This window comes from Aquila chrysaetos, chromosome 1 (assembly GCF_900496995.4).
Source record: "Aquila chrysaetos chrysaetos chromosome 1, bAquChr1.4, whole genome shotgun sequence".
Lineage (NCBI taxonomy): Eukaryota > Metazoa > Chordata > Aves > Accipitriformes > Accipitridae > Aquila > Aquila chrysaetos.
Window position 1 is genome coordinate 54,388,754 of NC_044004.1, and position 25,529 is coordinate 54,414,282.

Here is a 25,529-nt window from a genome sequence, read left to right on the forward strand (position 1 = left end):
AAACACAACCTGTTTATAAGCTTGTGTTCTGCTCTTCTGTTTGCATAATTCACAGATGTCAGCCTGCAGGTTGGCTGCGTCCAGCAGAATCCCAGCTTTGCTTTTCTCTGTCAGGTTGAGCCCTTTCACAGCTGTAAATGGGCTTGCACTGCCGCGGAAAGCAGTAGGTGAAGTCCAACAGCCAGAACTGCGTAAGCAGTAGTACCACCTTTCTCAGCTGAGCACATGACTGACTATTTCTGACCATTTCTTCAGAATTTAGGACTTCAGGCACATGCATACCCTAGCATGTGTCTTTACAGCAACTGTAGTTAACTACAAAGAAAATTCTAACAGCTGTTTTCAAGTTGTTTAGACCTTCAGCATTTTATTCGTCAAATTAAACAAGAAAAAAAATGAGGTCATTTACAAAACATACTCTTAGTATTACCAAGGTTTGTAGAGGAAGCAAATTTAGTTCTGATTTTCTGTAGTCATATGGCCTTACAAAGTGGAAAATTATTTTCCAGATATAATGTAACACATTGTTAAAGTGTGTTCCTCTGACTAATTGACATTGTAAATTATTCAGTTGAATTCTGCCAGCGTTATACTGTATTTAGTTTCTGCCTTTTGAGCAGCAAAGCTATGGTGATACTCGCAAGGAAAGCAATGACAGAATCCCAAATGAAAGCAGAATGTAGAGTGAATAATATATCATCATCCAAAATAAAAGACCATTTGACAGAAGGAGAAATGAGAGTGGCACAGCTCACATTACACACTGTAATGAGCCTACACAAAACTTCATTATGTCAGAGGAATGAGATGAGAAAGAGATGTTCCTTAGACTCAGCAACAGCAACAACCATGTGCCAAGTGGTTTTAGATACCCACAGTGATATTTATGGCATAACCATACAGCCTAAACAGAGAGATTTCAAGACAAAACAATGGCTGAAATAACCAGTGATGAACTACTGGCTCTTCAAGATGGAAATGATCAATTTGCTTTTCAAGAGAAGAATCTTTTCTTTCCAGAGCCCCGCTTTGTACTGATCACATCTTCATGCCTAAGGCAACACCTTACAGAGAGTTAACTGTGTTAGCGACTCGTGAATGAGTCTTTCATGTGTGAAGACCATTTTTCTTTAATAGGTGATGACACATAATTTATTTCATTCTTAATTCTGCAAAATTGATTAACTCTATTTGAAGCATGAAAAGTTTTCATAAAGTAAGAGGTTTGTTTTATATATGAGCACATCAAAACTATTGACAATCATGTACCATTTATTCACAACAGTTAAAACTTAAGTGTCTGCAGAGTAAATAGGTATCTCACGAGCACAGGTATTTCCAGGTACTTTTGGAAAATTTCTGCTTTCTTCTATAAACTTCTTCAGTTTCTATGAGAAGCCAAAATCTACTTCTGGTTCAGGTGAATATCCAGAGAAAATAAACATTTATTACAGCTTTTCAGACTCCAGCTGATGGAAATCAGCACACTTCCTTCAAAGTCAAGTGATCCACAGTATTGCACTCCAGAAGAGAAACCAACTGAGACCTGCATCTGGATCAACTCAAAGACCTTCAGTTAGATCCAGTCAGTTGCTCAGATACATTTCTATTCAAAATAAACAACACAGAGATTATGAATTTACTACTGTGATTTCCACATAGAAGAAAACTTTTAGAAATTACTAACATCATGTCTGTCTGAATGCCCTTTCTCAATTGTGCAGTGAAAAAAAAATAATGGACCTGATGACAGAATTACTGCAACAAGTAGGGAGCCTGTTTTCCTGTGGTGGCTTGGTGCCTGTTTTGAGTGGTTGCACTGGGATCATCTTTAGATTTTACTCAGGGAAGTACTTAAAAGAGACCAGAAATGTTATACAGTTCTGCAGGTACTTTTCCATGTCAATTAAAACTTGTATTTCATTCTTGGTATTCTTCCATTTTTCTGAGAAAGATTCCAAGCCACATCAGTTTTTTATTCATTTCTACATCTTTCTGGGAATCTTCTCTTTGATCTTTCTTTATAACTCATTGAATACTAATTTCTAAATTGATATTCTTTCATTAGTCTCATCTACTTTATATTACCGTATTTTCCCACAGTTTTATGGAGGAATAGGTTCAGTCAGCTTTGTCTTTCCTTCTTTCTTTCTTTCTGGACAGGACAAATAGGTTTTCTGGTGCTTACTTTGAGCCCAGCAGCATTTTCTCCACCTGAATATTCCCAGTAGACCAGCCTGTGAATAACTGATGTGATAGTGATCAAACGGCTAGACTAATGTAAAAGATCTTCTTAAAAGTTGGGTTAAATCAGGTTTGTTTATATTCTTCAGCTTCAGCTTCACCAAGTTTACATTCTTTATTACTTTTACAAGAAGCTTTCTGCAAAAGCTCTGAAGTGTATGTAAAGTCTATGAAGAAACTCTTCCCTTGCCTCTGGAATGCCAGTGGGGGACACAGAAATAAAGAGTAACTCTCAGATGAATACTACCTCTGTTTTTTAATAAAGGATGCTATGTCACTAAGGGAGAGAACATTATTTGCACTATTTTCCTACTTTATTGTTTAACGTCTTAAAGCTTTAACCTCTTGATTTCTATCCTTCATCGAACACATTGTGAGAGCAGTCTGGCTGTTAAACTGCTCATAAATATGCAATCGTATTGTGAAGGAAGTAAGCAGTACTGTTTAATTTAAACAATGAAAATGTATATTTACAAAGAAAACTCGCTCAAAACCAGAAAAAAGTGCAGCAGCACTACACTCAGAACATTAAAACTCAGATTCACTCAGAACAAGAAAATCATTTTAGTAAACATCGAATTCCATTCAATAATGATGGCACTCATACACCTACACATGAGCAAGAATATTATCCATATAAACATACTTAGAGTTCCATTCTTGCCCAACTCTGGTGTAGAGACAACTATGAAGATCTCTTTTGATGGAACACACCAAAGTACTATGCGCTACAGACGTCTGACATGTCCGTCCAGTGAAAGAGAACAAGCTTCAATAGTGAACAATTCTGGCTGCTGATGGGGAGCAGCACAAGAAGTCAGCCATTAAAATTTAAGTTGTTCAATCATGGGATTGTGGATAGAATAGTCCACTACTCTGAAAAGATCCAAGTTTGCTGTATTTCAGAAGGCCAAACAAAAAAACCCCAGACTCTCTATTCCAGATAAGTGATGGAAGGGTGGAGCACAGGGACCTGCATCTAAGGAATGTCTCACAGTTATGATCCAAGTACCTATAAGGAGAAAATCACAAAGGATTAAACTGTTTCAAATAACTGTTAATGTTAAATCTAGAGGAGGTGGCTTGTTTCCTGGACTTTGCTGCTCTTTCCTCTGCAGTTATATAGAGTGCCCAATGCGCTCTAATGACTAGCTGTTGCTAAATTTTGTGTTGAGAAAAATACAGAACTTTTGGAAGAAAATGGTTTCTTGTGCTACTTACAGCTATTAATTTGGTGGATATTCACACTTAGCTGTTTTTGTTCTACATGTTTTGGATCCATAAAAGGTGCTGTGTAGTGAACAAAGATTTCACCAGTCCTGATTTCACTCTATTTTATATCCCCAAAAGCCTGATGCTAAAGTAACATAAGTTTGGGGATAATATGAAAGTATTCTTCAAAATTCAAAGTCAATTGTCCTAAACTGTAATATCCAAATGACAGCACTGTGCAGCTTTAATCAATTTGATCGTGTTGTGGTTTTAAAACTCTGCCAACCATGTTTTCAGATTGTGACTACTATTTCTATCAAGATTTTCAAGACAATTTCCCCAGTAAACCTAAGTCTGAATTTTCTAGGTGTCTAATATTTTCATTGGCTTTCATTATGTATCAATGCTGAAAGAGAATATGACTTTTTCTTGCAGGTTTGATGCAATTTGACTGGGAGAAACAATAGCTAAGCCAAGTTAAAATCCTTACAAGAATTATTTGATTAGTCTAAAGTCCTGTTAACCAGGATGTTGTGTCTCTCCTTTGCCTAGCAATGTTGTCATGTGCATCACTCCATCAATTAATAAAACAATTTGTTCTGATTATTAATAACTTCCTTAAGAATCTGTTTTCTGAGGCTCTCATAAATTATATAAATATTAATTAAGCATCATTATGCCCATGAAAATTAACTAAGTATGAATCTTTCAATTTTACAGAAGAAGAAATCAAGATACTGGGAAACTAAATGACTTGTCCAAAGACACACAAGGAATCAAAGTTAAAGGTCAGTTCATGGGCAAAGCAAGAAATCGTTGTGCCACGGTAGTCAGTGGAAATGAGGCCAGGATCACACTAACACCTTCAACTGTTTGGCATTTGCTGGGGTGAGGTTTTAATCTGCATTTTCCTCACACTTTTCAAATATTTCTGAAGCCTTGAATACATAAGATCATAAAATTCCATAAAAATGAAATTTAAAATGTTCATTTCAAACCTAACAGTCTACATATGTCCTTCAGTTGTTTTGAACCCTACATGAAAAGTACTCTTTCCAGTTATAGCTCACTCCAGGCAGAACAGTCCATTCAGGATATACACACATTTATTAAGTGAGGCAGCTTTCACAAAACGTCAGCATTTTGGCCAGAAATTGACATTTTGAAAAAGCTGTCCCACTTAATGAATTTACGTGACTTGAACACACTGCTCTATCTATAGTACACCATAACATAAGAAGTATTTATACTGGCAGCAGAGCAATGTCAAGAAATTACAATGATCTGTAGAACAACTCTCTACATTTAGGAATCTATGTAGTGATTTATTTTGATGTAGTGCTGGTTATTGCTTTCAGAGCTTCCCTCTTTTATTTATATTGATTATTTGACATGTGCAAGATCATTAACATCCTCAGTGAACATAACATCAAAACAGCTGTGTCAATGGAGAGCAATGGGACTAACCACCTTAGAACTACAGACTTTGAACCCCAAGTAAGTGTTTAACAGAACAAGAAAGGAGGGAGGTTCCTACTAGCTGTATACCCATTTTGTGGCAGATGTGCTTTATGGTGTGTCTTGCAGCCTTTATCCTTTAATCGTCTAGACAGAGGCCTCTCCTGGAGTGTGCTGAGGGTTCTCTATAGGAAAGCAGGGCACATGGGCGATGCTGCACTGACAGCCCCCCAGCTGTGGTGTGAAACGAGGACACAGACAAGCTGTTCACTAGGAATGAGGACCTTTCCTGTCCCATAGGGCAGACACAGACAGAGTCTTTGTTCAACAGCTGGGTTGAGTTAGTTCATAAGTTCCTACATGCCTTCCAGAGTAAGTCTATTAATTCTGTAAGTAAGATCTGATAAATTCCTTAGCTATAAAAGGACAATAATAGTACTCAGCTTCTTCACCCTTCATCTTTTAAATTTTTTACATTTTAAACTCTGTAGAATTATACATATGAGCAGTGTCTTGCATAATGTGGTTTCAGTCTCAGCTGGGATCTTGCTCAGAAATGATGCTAACTAGCACATCTTGCACCATCATATTACACGCACTAGTGACATGTCCATTTAATCTCTGAAATAGAACTAGAAATCCTATTTGGAAGTCATTCTTAAGTGAAACATGTAGTCAAATATATGCATATATTATACACTGAAATGTTAATCCAGCAAAGTCAAGCTTTCAATAGATAGGAACTACCGGGACTAGGACTGCCTGCACATTTTGCACTACAATATTTTCTTTCATAATGTATTTACTTAGGTATTTTCTAGAGAATTCTTCCATCATTTAGCTGAAACTACTTGCCTAACTGGCTATGAATTTCCTCTTCACTAGTCAATGTACACCTTGTACAGCTGACTCACTTTCATCCTCTGCTGAATACAGAACGAGCAACCTCACAATCTTTTCTATGATGCTACTGTTAAATTATCCAAAAGCTTGTCTTTGCTCATTGTAGTAGCTCTATGAAGCAAACACATGTTAACAATTCCACTTTAGGATAGTGAGAGTCTAAGGCATGACCTAAAGTTAAAACTTTCTACTTGTTTTTTAGTGTTACCTCTTACCTTCTTTGGCCTAACTTCCAGCAGGCAAGGCGAGATTAAGCAGGTGGCCACTCAGAAAGGCTACCACTGATACCAAAGTTGAATCTGCCCATTCAATTTTTATTTTATTCTCTACTTAGACACAAAACATTATGCATTTATGAAACATTGCATGATGCATGGTAATAAATAATTTTAATAAATGACTCTAATGATAATGATAAATCATAAATTATCTTATGTTTTAATTTCCTTGAGTAAATATATTGAAGCACAACATCTCATTTTCATCGCTGACCTGGGGTGAGAGCACAGCAGTGTGACATTTACAACAGATACTTCAACTGTAATTACCAAACAGTTAATATATCAATTTAATTAAAATCCCATAGTGATGAACAGCATAAAGTATCAAAAGAAGTTAACCCAGGAAAAAACAAACAAGAGGATCAAGGCAATCAGTTGAGGCAAAATGAATTAGACTACTTGTCCCACCAATTCAGAGGGTTATTTGCTCCTTGGAGACAAAAGATCTTGCTGCAGCAGTCTTTCAAAAGGATATTCATTGTGAGACAGTGCATAGGGATATTTGGAATACCAAAATGAAGAAAGAAAAAAATACCCAGGTTGGATTTTCTACTGAGTTTGGTGAAACAAAAGTGACCTCCGTTCCTTAGGTTTATCTCCTGATAAATGAAAAATAAAGGCATGTTAAGTCTTGCTGAAATTCCTTCTACTGGTTTCACTGTAGAAATTCTAGAGTCCAAATGCCTGTGATTTCTAGACCAAACCATCTTGGATTGGTTCATCTGGGATATTGTCAAACTGCTCAACATCTTGCTACCAGCTACTGCTGATGCAGTTCTTTCTGTCTGAGGCACTACTCTCATTTACCAGATTAAGAGTGGCCAAAGTCAATTAACATCAACAGAAGAGTCCTTTGTCTTTAAAAATCTAATATTCCATCTTGCCCTTAATTTGGTCCTATTTTTTCTTCTTCCTCTTATCTTAAGAGCAATCTAGCCTTCTTTAGATTTTGCTCAAGCAAAATCTTCATTTTTCTTCAATATCATTTTATGTAGCACAGAGAGTGAGTATTTGAGCACTACGGTGGGGAAGCTGCATTTAAGTATGCAATTTGAGGCTTGAAGTGGGGAGAAAAGCATAAGCAAATGCAAACACTGCAGCAAAAGCAGATTGTTGGAATGGTTTTCCTTGAGAAGCATGAATTCAACTCTTAAGACACAACTCTCACAAATAGACCTTCCTCTCCAAACAGTCGTACATTCAAGGATTAGGTCACGGGTCATGACTAAAATAATTTTGACATGTGAAATATCAATAAGCTTTGTTAAATGCCTAAATGGATTTTTTTTTTCTTCTTCCCCTTTTGAAAGCTGCTACAATCTCTTATAACATGATTGATATGTAGATGATTTATCTCACCTATCATTAAGCTGGTTCACTGTATTGTCTCCCTCTATGAGATTAAGGAAATCACTGTCTTCAAAATGCTTTCAACAATAGCTTTAAAAACTTACACGCAGTAAACCACATTTTAAATGAAACTAACATGAAAAGTTCTAGTGAAATCCAGGACTAGGTTAGGTGCCAAGGAGCAACACCGGGAGCTTTCAGAACAGGATCCAAGACAACCAGTGTGCTAAGCACAGGGCCAGACGCATCCTACATCATCACCGTGAAGACAGGCAATAGGCAATGCTGCTGGGAGCAATCTGTGTCTTTCAAAGGTGGCCTCTTTGTTTACAGTGCAGAGATGTGCCTGTGTTCACTCAGATGTATGTGGCTCCAAAGCTGAGTGTGGTTTTCTGGGGACAGAGGGCTACAACTTTTTTTTTTTTTTTTAAATCAATCAGACGTCAGACTTCTCAGATTTGCTATTAGAGTTGATTCAAACCAGCAACTCTTACTTGCACAAAGACTGTTCTAACCACAAGGCTATTTTACTTGGAAGACCCTAGAAAACAAAATTGAGCCAACAGCCTTTTGGCCAAGACCTGCGTTTCCCTTTTCCAGGCAAGTGTTCCAGGCTATGGATTCATCCTTAAGTTTACTCTTTCATCCTGACCTAATAAATGCTTTTGTACTGCAACAGAACTTCAACAAGAACAGAGAAATATGTCCATGTTCAGCGTCACCTATGGCTGGTGACTAAAGACCCATCTTCCACCTTGGAAGAAGAAAAGTAGTTTTGTACATAATGGACTGTCGTGGTTTAACCCCAGCCAGCAACTAAGCACCACGCAGCCGCTCACTCACTCCCCCCCCACCCAGTGGGATGGGGGAGAAAATCGGGAAAAGAAGCAAATCCACGGGTTGAGATAAGAACAGTTTAATAGAACAGAAAAGAAGAAACGAATAATGATAATGATAACACTAATAAAATGACAACAGCAATAATGAAAGGATTGGAATGTACAAATGATGTGCAGTGTAATTGCTCACCACCCACCGACCGGCACCCAGCTAGTCCCCGAGCGGCGATTCCCCGCCCCCACTTCCCAGTTCCTATACTAGATGGGACGTCCCATGGTATGGAATACCCTGTTGGCCAGTCTGGGTCAGGTGCCCTGGCTGTGTCCTGTGCCAACTTCCTGTGCCCCTCCAGCTTTCTCGCTGGCTGGGCATGAGAAGCTGAAAAATCCTTGACATTAGTCTAAACACTACTAGCAGCAACTGAAAACATCGGTGTTATCAACATTCTTCTCATACTGAACTCAAAACATAGCACCGTACCAGCTACTAGGAAGACAGTTAACTCTATTCCAGCTGAAACCAGGACACAGACATACAGCAGAACTGAACTTTAAGTCTCCCACTTCATAGATAAATTCTCTAAGTACTTGGTAATCAAATAAACAGTGTTCACATCAAGAGTACTAGCAGTCATCATTGGATTTGGGAACCTGGGTGGAGATTACAAATATTCTGAGATTGCTTCCTGGATTGAGCCTCTCAAGGTGTTTGGAAAGAAGTTGCTTCTGGCTTCTCCTCAGGACTGGGTAAAAGTTAGTATCAACTAGGCATCCTGTCAAAACTCTTGCATTTCTAGGAACATATAGACAAAGCTGTAGGGAACTTGTCCAAGAAGTACCATGCTACTGGAATTTAAACACCTCTGGGTGCAAGGAGCATGCACTTCAACTGGAGTTTTCATGATAACAGTTTTGAACCTTGGCACTTAAACTTCACTTGTGTTCTACTCTAGGCAATTTATGTTTGCATTTAGCTGTCTTTATTTCTAAAATATCCAGTAGTAGTTTTAAGGCCCATTAAGAATTAATTCTCTGGAATGTGTAGTTTTCTGTTTGCTCTATTTTTCTTTATGTGAATATCATCCAAGTTCAGTATATTTTACTTCATTTTTGCAGTAAAACTTGCAGGTTTTTGTTTGTTTGTTTTTCAAAAAATTGTTTAAATAGTATCCAAGTTTTACTATGTAAAATAATCCAACTGCTATTATTGTTATTATTACTGTATGCAAGAATTTGGTTGATTCTTAAGGGACATCAATTCCAGCTCCTTACCTCTGTAGGGTCCCAAACTGTGTATATTTACACGTATTCTTATTTTCCCTCCTGGCCAGCCCACTGAGTGGGATCCTTTGTTCAGCTGAGCTGTACTTGTCGCAGGAATCAGAGAGTGGGAGGAAAAAGCAGTTTTAAAACACTCTGTACTGGAAGTAATGTGGGCCTAGTCCTTAGAGGCTGTTCAAATTTATTTTGGTTCCAATTGTCTCCAAGGATCTGCTTCTCAGCGGAAGCAAGCTGCAGCAGTGTCCTGATGTCCCCTTCTCTCCAGCCAGCCCCCCAGGATTTGGTAGAGGGCCAAGCAGACTTTTATGCTTGAGAGACCCCTCTGACAGGAATGCTTGCTAGGAGTTTGATAAGGCAGAAAGAGCAAAGGCCAGCAGGGAGATCCTTGTCTTACTTCCCTAAGAGTATTGGTCAGCAAGCATGAACAACAAAAGAGCCAAAGTAGTTCACCTGAAGGGTAAAAATAACAACCCTAGCTATGTACTTCTGCTATCATTATTTCATTCCTTACCTGTTTTTCTACTGATTTTACTGTGGTGCTTATTGCAGCTACATTATAAAGAAATAATCATTCCACTTTCCTTCTCTTTGTGAAACCATGTAAAACCACCTTGAACCAATCCTATGGGCTCAAAGGAAAACAAGCAGTGCTCTGAGACTCATCCTGCCTTCTGGAAAGTGCAAGGAGAAGAAGAGCCAGCAAAAGAGGTACAGTGTGGCAAAGCAGGGTACTGTCTCTATTCCCCAGCTATACCAGTAGTCCTACATATTTGTGAAGGCTGCAATACGCTGCCATATTCGGAGGGCTGTAATGGGTCACATTTTCCCCTGTATACAGCTGGGACCTCCCTTTGCAAAGTTCTCATTTTGGTGTTGTGGGACTAGACCATTTATTTAATTAAAAAAATCCCAATTTAAGCCTCTAAACTCTTATTCATGATGAAAACACCATTCATTTTTTGAAAAAAGCTCTATAAGCTCGTATCACATCTGCACAGCTAAGGCAACAGCTGAAACTCCTATATCCTTTTCTTTCTACAATTCCAACAATGTTTATTCTTGCTGTTTTTTTATGATTATAAATACATATTCTGGTTTCCTCATCTTAACTCCTTTTCCTACCCTTCACTTCCCTGTGCACTTGAATAATTTGCAACATTCTACCTACATGTAGCTATCATTTTCCAAGGCATTCCTATTCCTATTGTCTTGTAGAATAAATCTTTCCCCCTCTTTCAGTTTGTATCTCAAATCTCAGTCTTAACAGATACTTTTCTTTCTACCACTGTCCATGCTGAGGATGTGATAAAATGAGTCCTATCAAACCACAACAAGATTTAAAAAAACTCCCAAGAATTTAATATATTAACCTTTTAAAGAAATAGCAAAAGAGAAGCATGCGTAAAAAATGGAGAGAAAGCAGCTCTAAGCGATGGGGTCCAAATTTTCGTACTATTTCAAAAGTGTTAAGCACCTGTATGCCCTAGTTAAAAGTAAACTCCTGTAACTTGTAGTTTTAACTCCTGTTCCACGTTTAGAAGTTCCAGGTACAAGGACTTGCTTTTAAGCAACGGAGCTCCAGCCCTCGGTTAGAATACCCTGGATTCGTGCCCAAGCTATTTTACACTAAGCTTGTATGGACTAACGTAGCAGGTTAAATTGCAATTTTTTTTTCTATATTTCCTCCACCACAAATGCTTACTTTCAAGGTGAAAGACTCCAAATGTGTATCTAGATATTAAAACAACAGTCCCTTTATTGAGCGCTTGCGTTTGCAAACAGTATAGCTTGGCTAGTGCGATTCCCAGGATGGGCAATGGCACTGGGGAGGAGACAAGCTGTGCTGCTTGCAAACATTTGCAAATCTACTGCCTTTGAGAAACAGAACAGTTGTGATTACTTGTGATATCAACTTTCAGGAAAACAAAGTATGCTTGGCTAGTTTTTATGTCCAGATGGGACTACATAGACCCTGATCTTGAATGCTGGCCCAGTATCTTCAAGGAGAGTGGACATGGCAAAGATGAAACACTGCACTCCAATTTTAAGTGAAGAGGAGACATTTAGGTATCGATGTGGGGTGGCATAAGGTACAGTTTGGATCCAAGTAAATGTAACCACAGATACTTGGCACTTCAGAAAGAGAGCTGCTGTCCTTACCAGTCAAATGTGAAAACTCAAATACAAGCATCTTCAATAAGCATGTTTGTAAATGGATTTATTGGTATTAGCAGAAAACAGGTAACTTTGCAAGTTCCAACAAAGAAGTAAAGCCAACTGTAAATAATTAGAAATAACTAGGATAGCAGTTAGTAAATGGTGGCAGAATTTGGCCTTTTACACAAGTTACAATGCCACTGGATTATTTTTCTAATAAAATGTAATTTATACTTTATGCCTGGGAAGAAAACATAATCTCCATAAAGATGGCTTGTTTCAGTTCTTTCCATAGCCACAAGGTGTTTTATTCTTAACATCTTATTGTCATGCACAGTTGTAACTTGAGAGATAACATAGCTGAGGTGCTAGTCTCTGGTAAAAGAATTGCCATTTTAAACCGTGGTAGGAGTACTACAGCCATTAATTATCAGCTTGACTAATTAGTATCGGTAGTGATCAATCTTTGCTTTCATAATTACTGCTGATGGCTGTACATGGTCTGTTTTATTAAAAATCCTTCAAGAATGACATAGAGAAAATCCATAGCATAGCTACACTGTCTCTGAAAAATGATAAAAAAGGATCAAATGAGATAGAGAGGCCCCTTGGTATATTAAAAACCAAATTCTACAGAACAATTTTTGTGGTTTATGTAGTAGACGTAACAAAACATCCATTAGATATCCGAACTCAGACAACATTCACTTATAAAAACTAGTTGCCTAGTAGCATTTATTCTGGTATTAGCTCCAAAAGAAGAAAACTCATGGCCATGCATGACTGGGTGCCAAAACCTACTGAGCTATAAGCTCAGAACGAGCTATTCAGTGGATCTAGTCGTTTCCAAAGAATAAATGCAACAAAGAAGAGACACTGTTATTATTAACAATCCTATTGCACATCACAAAGACATAATTCTATAAATCAATGTCTGTACTTAACTGTCTCATACAGTCCTAAGTGAATTTGAGGAAGGTTTTGTTTTTAAAAAAAACCAACACAAAACTATTATACCCCATGCCTCAGTATAGGTCAAATTCTTAAACCATCACTGGCATAGCTTTCTGTGTTCCTGCTTCCATTTTAATGTGTGAGTAGTTAAAACTGTTAAATATCAGAAAAGAAGCTTTTGAAAATTTTTTATGACATGTTGGAATATAACTTAAAGATATGCATTTGCTTTGACATTATTAGATGAAAAAAGGCCTTTAGTCATAGGCCTCCATTAAATGCATAGCAGTTATTAATAACACCTGTTATTTAATTATAAATCAAGATTATTTTTTGAGATGTAGCTTATGTGACATTTAAATTACAGACAGTAATAACGAGCAGATATAAAATGAGAAAAGGACCAAACAGAACTCTTTTGAGCAGAAAATGTTGTCCAAGGTTTCAATCTTGCAAAAAATCCTTTAGACTCTTAAATGCACCCAATGGGAGTAGTTTCACTTATGCAGCAGAATGGTTTACAGTGGATAATATTTAAGATAGCCCCCAAAAGTTTCATCTTATGGCCAAATTTCTGTAGAAGTGCAGGCTTTCTGTAGAAGTTTAACATTGTGAAAGAAAATAAACTTGATGCCTTTGGAGGAGAAAAAGGTATGACTACATCACATGCCATGTGGCAGTAGCTTTTATGTGCTTTCTCATCAGTATTTCTCTGCCCTTTCTGACAAATCATTCAGACATTTCTAATCTCTGGGCCACTTCATTCCTTGACTTCTTGGTTAATATAGGCAACTTAGTGGGAAGTTGATGCCAAACACACACTTTGTTTCTGTGACACCTCTTCTGAGAGTCTACAGCTTAAACCAAAGCTTTTGATTCAAGCCTATAAGACCTCCTCTATCAGTGTAACCAAGTTGCTCTTATGGAAATGGACTACACTTTTATTCCATCAATCTAAATGCTATATGATTGTTCTGTTTTCTATACTTTCTTTAATCTTCCATATTGGCAATGTAGTTCTTACTCATAAATTATCAGTTTTCTATTAAAATCTTTAAAACTATTCTGACATTAGTAGACACCTGTCCAGCAGGTACATCAAGGTCACCGGTTTGTATCAGATGAGATGCCAGTCAGCCACCAGGCAGGTAGAACCTAGGATCTATTGATCTGAGCTAGATTTTGTAAAGGTGACCTACAGCTTAAAGCAGTGGACATTTACTGCCAACTCAGTGAAGTTATCCAGTTCCTCTCCAAATTCTTCTAAATACAAAAGCATGATTTAAAAGGTATTCAGATTTATCTGTTTATTAGCATTTCACTTACCATTAGAAATTCTGGGATGATACATCCCATTTTTAAAAAAGTCCTTGAGAGAGGAAAGAAAATGCAAAGCCTCATTGTCATTTCAGTCCATGTAGGCTGCTGTCATAAAACAAACAGCAATAAAGTCAGAAAAACCCATGTTATGCATAGGTATTCAATATTTTTTAAACATATCTCTTTACATAATACTATACCATATTCTTTAGTGTTAACAACTGAGATTTCATAACTGAATTTTAGAAAGACAAACTAAAACCAGCTTTTGAGTCACACATCAGTATTGTTATCTTGGTTCAGAATTATCAAAAATGGGCAAGCCTGGGGGAGAAAAACCCTACAACAGTGTTATTTGATAGCTACATGAATGGTTAGTTGACCGAAAAGCTTTCCCTGCTTTTGCTGCTGTTTCCTCATATGCAAAGTGAGAACACCACCAACATTATGAAAGTGAAATTATTAATTATTATTAAGTAAACTACTAATATTTAATTACAAGTGTACTTCTGTCTTGGGATAGATCAAGTGGCTTTTAAAGCTCTTCAATATCTTTGCCTTTATCAAGCTGTGATTGTTATTAATTAAATCCTGTCCAACCGAATTACTTAGCAACATGGGTTGTAGCACAGGCAAGATAACATCCATTTTGTGGTCTTTTTAGACAGATTTTGATTTGCTAACAGCTTGCCCAAGTTATATGTAAATCCTCATACACTGAAATGCTAGGGCTTGCAGTACAATGCATGTGGTCCATCTCTGCATGAGACAGCACTGGCCAGATCTGTTTAGTTCTGTGGTTTACTCAGGAGAAAATCCCTATTCATTAGTGTCCCTCACCCCTTACATATCCTTTAGGAAAGTTAATGACTCAGGTAGTAGCGCAAAGCACTGGCAATTATTTTGATCCCCGTAACACAGAAATAGAGTATAGAACTGAGCACTGAAATGGGCACAAGTCAAGGGAACTCAAGCTAAAAATGGGATAGCAAAGGGCTTCCATTCAAACCACTGTCTTGGGGAAATGCTAACAGGACCAAGAAGTGAACCAGAGAGACTTTTTTTCAAGGCACCAGGCTTTTTCCAAACAACTGGACTCAAATCCATTGAACAAGTGATCATGTCTCAATTGTGGGATTTCAGCATAGTCTCCTGGCTTGTAGAAGCACCTCTTCTATGGAAAAACTGATCCATCTCCCTCAACTTCCTCTGCCTTCCCAAAGCGGAAGATACCAGTTTCCCTAAGCCCAGGTGATTAGGCTTTATATTTGTAATAATCATTCACTGGCAAACACTGATCAAGGGCCTTCGGTCACAAGGTATAGTAGCTTTAAAGTCTTACCTTTAGAAACTCCTTCACGTTAGGGCTTTGATATGAAAAGCTCCATATGATATGACTGATTGATCAGGGGACAACGAAAACAATCTATGACACAGATTGTGATAGTACTTTGTGAAACAAAGCACCAGGAATGGAAATTTCTCTTGATCTTTTTTTTTCCTCTTTCTTTGTAAGGCATCTTTTATTCTGCATGAATTTTTGAAATATTCTTTCATTTCAGTTTAACAGCGATGACAGACTTCTCAGATATTTCCATAGGAAACTCAGAGAACTCCTCAGGAGCAAACCAGTTGAAAACAATCAGGAAAAAAAAGGCAATGAAGAGAGAGTCTCTGAGACTGTTGCTGAACCAACAACAGAATTCACAAGGTAACTGCACACCCACATACATATTTTGAATAAAAATAGTCCCTTGAACAAAATGGAACAAAATGAAAATAAACACATTTTATTTAATAATTAAATTAAGGCCAGTAGCCTGTTTGGGAGGTTGGGTCCAGGGGTTAAACACAGACATCTAGCACCATTTTAAATGTTATATGACCTGATACGTATGCTGAAGGACCAAAATCTTTTTGAGTGGCAGCCAGAAACTGACATAAAAATGGCACTAAATGTTTATCTTTAAGCCCTTGAATTTTTTCCTTAGTACTTTGAGCATACGCATGTTAAGCAGTGTGAAGTAAAAACCATAAGGTTTTGGACTTTTGCAAATGTGAATAAAGAAGGCTGTACATAGAACAAAGCTCTATAAGTGAAGGCATCCTGGCCTATGCGGGACACCTTGTATTTTCCCTTTTGAACCACAAGAAAAAAAAAAAAGAAAAAAAAAAAGAAAGAAAAAGCTTCATGACAGTTTTCAAATGAACGCCTCCTTTTTCTCAAAATAGACAATGTTGTTTTATTTCTGACAGATTATATATTTGGAAGAAAGTAGGAAATACATAGCTACTACCATGCAATCTTTTTTACAAAGAATCACTTGGGCTATTTACAAAACTAGCTGCCTAATGACTTTTTTTGACTAGTCAAATCTGGTTTATGTCCCTCAAAAATCCCCTGTGGTAGCTCTTATTGGCTTGTGGTGACATCTACCAGAAAGGACAAAACTCTTCACTCATCAGCCCCTTGCTACTGAACTCAGCCAATACATTGCTCAGGACTCACCAAGTTGCTTCCAAACCCAGAGCTTGAAGTCAATAAAAGCTTTATAGGATTTTCCACTTTCCCCATGGGAGAAAAATAACTGTTTGTTGTTTGGAAAGGCATTGATTAGCATATTGTTGGAACAGAGTGTTGACCTTACGATCACAGACTCAGCATGAACAAGTCATCTAAGTAGAAGTATCTAGCAGAATAAGTACTCATTTCTTTATCAACATTAACCATTTTCTTAACTTAGAATTTCTATATTCCACTTGTTATATTACTCAAGCAACTCAATAAAAGCAAAAAAGATTGACCATCTAATAAAATCAAATCATCAGCTCATCTAGAAGTAGAAGAAATCATTCAATTTTGTATTCAAAAACTTTTCAAAAATAAAGATGTACTATTTTCTTGTGCTTTCTATTTTTCAAGCTATTTATTTAAATAAAATTGGAAATGACCATGAGATGGTTCAGGCATGTCAGGACACCCCCAGAGCATCAAAAAAGTATTTTCAGACACTCTGCTATCCAATTCAAGACAGCAGGACATAAGCAACATGGGACTGCTGTATTTGTAACACTTCTATTAACCCAGCTGCGATGCAGAATTCAGAATGACTGTTACAAGCTTCCTAGATGTTTAAAGACACTGTGCTTCTCTTGATCTTGGGGGGGGCAGGGAAAGGAAAATAAAGTCATGCTGAATGAAAACCTATGTATGTGGGACTGTACTGGGAGACAGAGCACTGTGATGGCGTATTGCAGTGGAACAGAGTATTTTTAGGTACTTTAGAGGATGGGAACTGCAGGCTTTTTGTGTAGAATTAAGGGCATACAAGATGCAAGCGTGCCACACTGCCTCCTTTCTGCCTGCCTGCGCTTGGTTTGCTTTCCCAGAGAGTTGCTCCAATGTTATTCCCAGTTCCAATTTTGGATTCATGGGGCATCCACAATTCCTCAGGGAAGATCTGTTTTTAAAGTACTGCTATTTATGTTCTGTCTGTGTCTATACTGTACAGTTGATGTTGATAATGGAGTTATACTGAAGAACGGGAACTCTTAGCAAAAAAAACCCAAAACAGATCTTAACATATGTTTCTTTGCCATTGACTGAGGACAGACTATATCCCTTGTCCCTAGGAATAACGATACTTCTTGTGCAGCTTCTCTAGCATACTGTTCTGATAAAAAGCATGATGTTTAACAGCTTCCAGAATGCAGAGCAATGCTTCTTCACCATATACATAAGTTTTTGATGAACCAGTTCAGAGAGGCCCAATGAACAACAACAGGTTGGATAAAAAGTCTCTCAATATATCTTATCATGAAGCTGCTTCTATGGATGAATGTATATTAGTTTTATACATACTAGCTCTGTTACAATGTGTTCCACTGTGATTTCATTCACCAATATAAATCAGAAAGGATTTAGGCACTTATGTATGTATATGTATACATTCCCCCTCCCTCCCTTTCCCAAACCAGTAAAAGCATGTACAGCATGATTCTTCCAAGACCTGAGTTTGTTTATACAGATTCTGTTTTTTAACATGCATTCCTGCCTCATGGCAGAATGCTAAATGCCTCATTACCTGATTACATCTACAAAATAACTCTGTATCATTCTCATTTTTACACATGAAGCACTGAGGCAAAGCATAAATTGATTGTTCAGAGGGCAAATTATAGTTGACCCAGGACTGAATCCCAGCCCAAACCTCTATGTACCAGATGATGCTTCTATAGTTTGGCTCTGAGACCTACTCCCTATAAAGGGAGAGAGGAGTTTTTCCAGAACTAGAGAATTTTTTAAGAGCAATGGACCTTCGTAAGGTCATGTACTGTCCTTACACTTCAGTCTTTAAAAACTGAAAGAATGCAAGAGGAGATTGAAGACAGAACACTTCCTGAGAAAGTGGGCATTTTAAAGGTGGTATAAGGGGGAAATCCTACAAAAGGGAGAATTAAGGTAGTAACGCAAGTCAATGCAATTATACTCATGTACAACGAGCATAAATGAGGGAAAAAGGAAGCACCAGAATAATTTAATCTTGCTTGCACTTTAGATGTCCACAATGTTTGTGTCTATGAGCCAGTCACACATAATTCATCACAGAGAAAAAAAACCTTCTAAAAATGAATTTGTCTGTTTAGTATTTGTGCCTTGGAATGAGAGAAATTGCATTCTGTAAGTTCCTTTTCTCTCTCTTTCTTAGGGGGAAGGAGGAAATTTCCTCAGATGTAGAAGTATATTCCATCATTGCATCTCCCTAGCTATTTTTCTGCAACAGAGGACATATGGTAGGTGTAAGTAAGCATCTGAAAAAAGCCCGGAGAAGTTTTTAAAGTGGCAAATGAATGAATCCAGGGGCCTTTAGTTGTTTCTATTCTCTAAGTAAGTCAGTTAGTGCCCATTTATTCAGTATTCTTCTCTTCAGTCGGTTTTTCATCCATTTCATCATCCTCTCATTGACTCTAATATCCTTGAATTTGCATATCAACTTCTTCTGTGAAACTTTATCAAAGCCTTACTCAGATCTAAGTCAATCAGATCTATAGCATCCCCAGTCTCTAATTTCTTTGTCCCACTTGCTCCTTGATTAATTCTATCACATGCTTCTGACAAGATCTACTTCTATAAACCCATGGCTCTTGGCTACTGCTTAACAGACTTTTATCTAACAAGCTAACAAATTCATCCTTTATGAATAATTCTAGAAATCTTTCCCAACACAGAAGTTAAATCTGCAGGCCTGTTGTTCTCTTCTGCACAACCCGAGTTAACTGGCAATGAATAAAATGCCAAAATTATACAATTCTGGCAGTGTCCGATCAAGTGAAGATGTCCTCTCTGCAAATCATACCTGTTTAGTGTTACATCTATACAACAAGCTTTAGGATATGACTTGTCACCCAAACTGCTGTGGGATCAGTGCAAGATATAGCAGGGGGAAGAGACAGCAAATAAACTGACTTCAAAGGCTGTTATGTGAGTGAGGATTTAGGGAGCAGGGATTTCCTTCCTGGGATGATATCACTTTCACAGAGTTGTAGAAAAGTATGGCCAAAACCAACATGGAAAGATGAAACAGTCCACCCATTTGCCCAACTCACATTATACCTGTATTATTCCAGACAGACAGTTGTCTAACCTGTTCTTAAAGACATACGCTGAGAGATCAGCATAAGCTCCAATCTACTTCAGTGCTTCATTGCCTTGTTACTGATAGAAAGCTTTTCTGTGGGAGTCTTCACTGAAAGATGTGGTAGATAAAATATTATAAATGGCTTAAGAAGTAATTAAGCTACATTCAATATTTAATCCAAAATGGCAACTAAAAAGCATGATGCTGACACACACCTTTGAACTCAGGAATTCCCTAAATTCCAATTTACTAAAATCTAGGAAATACATCAAGAGGCATTTTGTTCTATGCCTAGTTTTTAGACTCTTTCCCTAAACACTCACTGCTTCTTAGTGTTAGGGACAAGATACTGAACTAGATGGACTGTTCGATGCACTATAGCTATCTTTTTGTTCCTACGATCTTGTTGATCCGCATGGGACTCTCTCCAGTGGGTCTGCATCTTTCCTGAAGTGTGACTATCAATTCTAAGGCTCTCTAGCTTACATTGTCAAAAGCTCCACGTCACAGTCAAGCTGCTATCATCCTGCACTATGTAGGACTTCACTGCCACCTCCCCTGTCATGTTTATGTTTCCATTTGTTGCTTGGAGGCATTTGAGACAGCAGATTTGCCATGATGGGCTAAGCAACGCTTCTTTAAACTGATATCCTCTGTCTAGCTGCAAAAAAATCCCATTGCCCATAATGATTCTTAGGATGGTATATAGTATCTGTAGTTAGCCCATCTTTTCCATTGCACTTTGACTCCCTTTAGTCATGGCTATCTATTCTTTGTATTTATATAATTCCTATCTGTGGCATTGTAAGGACTCCAGTGAAACAGAAGCTTGAGAACTGCTTGCCCTTGCCTAGAAGGAGGAGATCTTTACTGTTTTTCAGGGACCCAATTTTTTCCCCTTTCTTCTTGTATCACCAAGGCTACAAGCCTTGGCAACAGGGAAAACGGAACATCTATTTATAGAAGCAATGAGTGAGGAGCGCAAAGACTTAGAGATGGACCAATTAGTGACTACTCTGTCCTGCTAGCATTCAGTTTAGGATGGAATAGAAAAAGGCAAATGTGAAGATCATCTGTATGAGATACTGGAAACAATGAGACCAATCTGATACTGCCTAAGGGAAATACATAATTACAAAACAGTATGGGTCCCAAAATGGGATCCTGTAGAACCCCAGCATTAATGAATGTTGCATTAAAGATAAAGAGGCTTAACTGCAACAAGCTGGCTCCCCTGAAAGAAATATGATTCATGCAATGCTAGATAATCCAGAAGAGATAGTTAATCTCTGCTGCAGAAACTGATGTTCATTGATAACAAATGCTGAAAACAAATCCTAAAATAGGAGATTAACTTGGTCTTTTTTAGTAAATATGTGAAGAGAGCTCTGCTGGATACTTCTATTAAGCATCTGGGGTGAATGACAATTGAAGTTGGTACTGAAATTTCTTGCCTATGTTGCTTACTAGGGGATGTTCTTCCACCTGAACTACAGCCACAGCTTGAATGAGTGGATGCTAAAATAGGGTATACAAAAACTAATTCTCTGTAGGAAATACTGACCAATTCAGGATGTAACACAGTTAAATCCAAACATGTAAAATGAAACATGGTTGAACAGACATAATACTGCAGCGGGTAGACAATCTGCAAGCAACAAAATTAGTACAATACTGATTACAAATAACCACTTCGGAATAAATACACAATCTTCTATTACTGTGTCACTAATAGGTCAGTTGAAAACAGACCTAGGCCTAATTTTTCCTAAAGAATTTATTCAAACAGTTTTAGTCTTCCTTATTTGGGAACCACCCATTTTGAAAACACACTACTGATTATTCATGCTGCCCATACAATTACAGTTAAAAGTTTTATTGCCTAAAATTGTACTCATGAAATACCAGTAAAACTGAGGAGTGGCAAATAAACACAGCTTTTAATGGTCTTGTTCTTCCACACACTCTGAACACAGGTATTTGAACAAAGAATTTTAATTTTGTGGGTACCTGTCAACAGGATAAACTTAACATGAGATTTAAAACTGTGTAGTTTTCCTGAGAATGTTTTCTTTACAGTTTGAATGAAAACTGTGGTCACTTGGAAAAACTTGTTACAGTGCAAAATATTTATGAAAGCCATATTATCCAGGTCATGAAAACAGACACTGAGCACTAGGAACTTATTAGATGGGCAGTGAGGCCTTACCAAAACAGGGAGAGTAGCAGCTCAGGGTAAAAAATATGGTTAAAAGATTGGACAAAAAGATGCAATACTAAAAATGTTATGAAACCTAAGGTACACTTTTTCTTCAAACATTCCAACTTGTCAGAGAAAGCATTCAGTAAATAGGTAAATGAACTCTTAAGGAAAAAAAAAAAAATCCCTTGCCAAAGAAAGAAACAAAGAGAGAAGGAAAGCAAGAAAGTCTAGTATTGATGGTTTGCAGCTGAACAGCTGGAAACTCTCCTGAAACTTTCCCTGTAAAATTGTTAAGATACACACCCACCCACCCCCATATTATCTTTATGAATTAGGCAAACATAACTCCCACATAAGAAGGAAGGGATTTGTTAAGTTAGGATCTGACACACAGATCCTTTCTGGAGATTTCTCCTCCTGTAGAGTTTTCCCTAGAGAGTTTACAGGCTGAGGGTCTCACCTGCTGGACTGGCATTAGTTGAGGAGAGCTTGCTGCAGACAGGAGCTATCTGATCTTCCTGAAGAACCCTTCTGACTCTCCTCAAATGTTAATGTTTTAATCTTTACCATCCCCATTATACTTCTCAGCCTTTCACAGTTAGGCAAGCTTTAATTTCACCAGCAATCGGACTGGTCTCCTCAAAAGGCTCCTTGGCAATTACATCTGCTACAAGAGCTACAATTCACTCTTGTCAACCTAGCTCTTCCAGAAGCTCTTTGGCTCTCTGTGTGGGAAGTACTGAGTGTACTAGTGAAAAACAGATAATCAGGACTCCTCTCCCTAGGGGATGACATTCACTAGCTGCAAATGCAGAGGGAACATTAACATCATCTTATCAAAACAAATTGCAAGGAAGGGAGTTTGATAGTTAAGACCCTACAATGAAACATCAGCAAACTCACACCACCAGTCTTTGAGTGCCCTCAAAAGTTACAGTACCTTTACATCTAAACTTTCCCTGCTCCTTACTCATTTTTATGGTCCCTAGGGCAGGGACACTGTGTGCTGAATTTACTGCAGCCACCACTGCTGGGTCACAAAACACTTCCAAGGTACAGAAAGCATGAGTAGAGTTCACTGCAGGGCCATGAAGTGATGGCACTAAAGATACTTTGCTCATGCCTTGGTAGTTCATTTCCATAGCCACTCAATTACTCGGCTAGCAAAGGACTGTCAGAAGGGGAGGGATTCAAATCAAGAGTGTTTAAAAGATTAACTGTAACATAAAATTCTGCTCCTATGCAGTCCTTTGGTAGAACAGGGTTAGGACTTTTCAGGGTACCATTCTTTACTACTGATGGAGAAGAAAGAGTTGTGGAAGTATACATACACACACACATATATATACACACATATGCATGCATATTTATGTATAAGTACAAGTTCCAGGGGAAAAGACAGATTTACAAAGAACAAGGAAGTGACTATTCCTGTGTCCCACACCATCAGGCAGTTATCAACCAAGACCAAGCACTGCAGTTGCCGGGCAGAATGTACTTTTCCAAAGCCGGTTGCTCACACTCTGAAAACTACTGCTGTGAACATCCTTTCTCCCATCTAATCTCTGTCAGGCAGAGAGGAGCTGGCAGTCAGGATGAATGGACCTCACCTGCTGTGCTGGCACCTTGTCCCTCCCATCTCTGCTTCTTCCTGCAACTTCATTGTAAGCGTGACCCCAGCTGCTGTGGCCAGGTCACAGCTGTTCTCCACATGGCTCCTACAGCCCTAAGCATGGTTCCTTGCCAGTTTCTTCCATGAGTCACTTCTTTGCTGCACTTGACTTGCCAACTGGTGTGGAGAAAAGGCTACATGCATGTGTCTGCACAGGGGTGGTGATGAGACAGGAAAGGTAGCATCTTGTAGTACCCGAGTCAGACAGTACCTGAACAAGATGGGCCATTGCCTCCGAGAACTTCTGCAGTTAATGTAAGTATTGAAAGATAGCTGAAGGCTGTTTCATGGCATTTTATCAGGTTTATTAAGAAGAGAACACCAGAAAAGTGAAAGCGGATCTGAAGAACATTCAAAGACAAATACATGGCACGAAAGAACCCAAACAAACATAAAAAAAAATTATTTCCTACCTAACTGATCACCAATGAGAAATTTCCAATCATAGTGCTCCACACTTTTTTTAAATTTCAAGTATACCCTTTAATTTGTAGATCACAGTGAATCCACTTCTGATTAGTCTAAGCTCCGTTTTTTATGGCCTGCAGCTGAAGCAGGGCCCTTGTTCCAGAGCTAACTGTTCCCTGATAAAGACTGCAATAGCATTTGAAGTTTTAGAAAATGTTGCATACTGTTACCCTGTCTTTGGGACATTCAAAATACCAGAATACGTGGCAATCATATAGCACCAATGAAACAGACTATGGAAATGAGAATACTGTGTATTTTCATCAGCCTTCCATCAGGACTACAGAGGAGCTTACTAGGTAGGAGTTCTGCCATAAAACAGAAAAGGGTCTTGTTCAGTGTTGGAAGAAAACTTGTAACTCCAGACCACACTCTCATGACCTGAATTATGCTCCTCGTTGAAAACTGAGCAAGCTTCCTTTTCTGCTTACTCAGGGTCTACTGTTGCTCCTTTTCAAATGGGTGGCACCGTTCCCATGTACTCCAATTCAAGGAGCTGGCTCCTGGTTTGTCAATTGATTCCAGCTTCAAAGGATTACACTGTTTTCATCTTGAACTCTGAAAACCAGACTAGTTTTTTAGCGCTTTTGGCCTTATTTATGAGCCTGTATGGTACACGCAGCATGCAAGGGATCAGTCACACAGGTCTTTTGTGGCTTTATGGGAGAAATAAGCTCACAAACTGAAGGGGCTACAGTTCCACAGGGTTAATTGGTTTTCAAGTTTCAGACCAAATCATACTAGTCATTAAAAAGAGATTATTTAAGGTCTGTGAAAGGTCGCAAGAATGCCATCCTTTGTCTCTTCATAATCCCTGCTCTGAATATCTCCATTTTCATGACTAGCTTTTCAAAAATACTGATAAAATTCTGAAAACTTGCTGAGTCTCTTGGTTAACACCCTTACTTGCCGTTACGATGTTAGCAAATGAAGGTACTCAAGTATATTATTCACCGATGTAATTGCCCAGAAAGAATAAACCCAAGGAAGAGCCCCAGTAGGTCCTAGGCTTATAATTTTAAAAATTTATTACCCATTAAAAGGCAAGGTCACAAAATTGGTGTTTCCCTCAACATTTTTTTTAAACTGTCAATCACAGCTATGCTAGTTACAAGGTAAATGCATAAAGTTGAACTGACTGCTTTACAGCTAGGTATCTGGCTGGAGGAAACGACATTGTGGGCTAATATGTAGGCCATGGAGCTTTGCAAGACAAACAAAATGCTTCACTTGACCTATAGCCAAGCTCCAATTGTTTTAATTTGTGATGTCAGAAAATCATTGCTGAATATTATTAATAGGGAAACGTGCACCTTCCTGGCTGCACTACCACCAATGAACCTGATCGCCAATCAGACATGTTCTCAAATAATAATTTTAAAAACTAGTGTATCTTACAGAAAATAGAAAAAAAATTTACAAAAGAGGTTTACAGATTGCTGTTTTATAAGCAATCTGAAAGGTGAAAAAAGTGAGGGGAAATGGTGATACTGAAGCTCTGAGGTCAGCCTCAGAGCAGTGGGCATCTCAATCATTTAATTTCTTTTT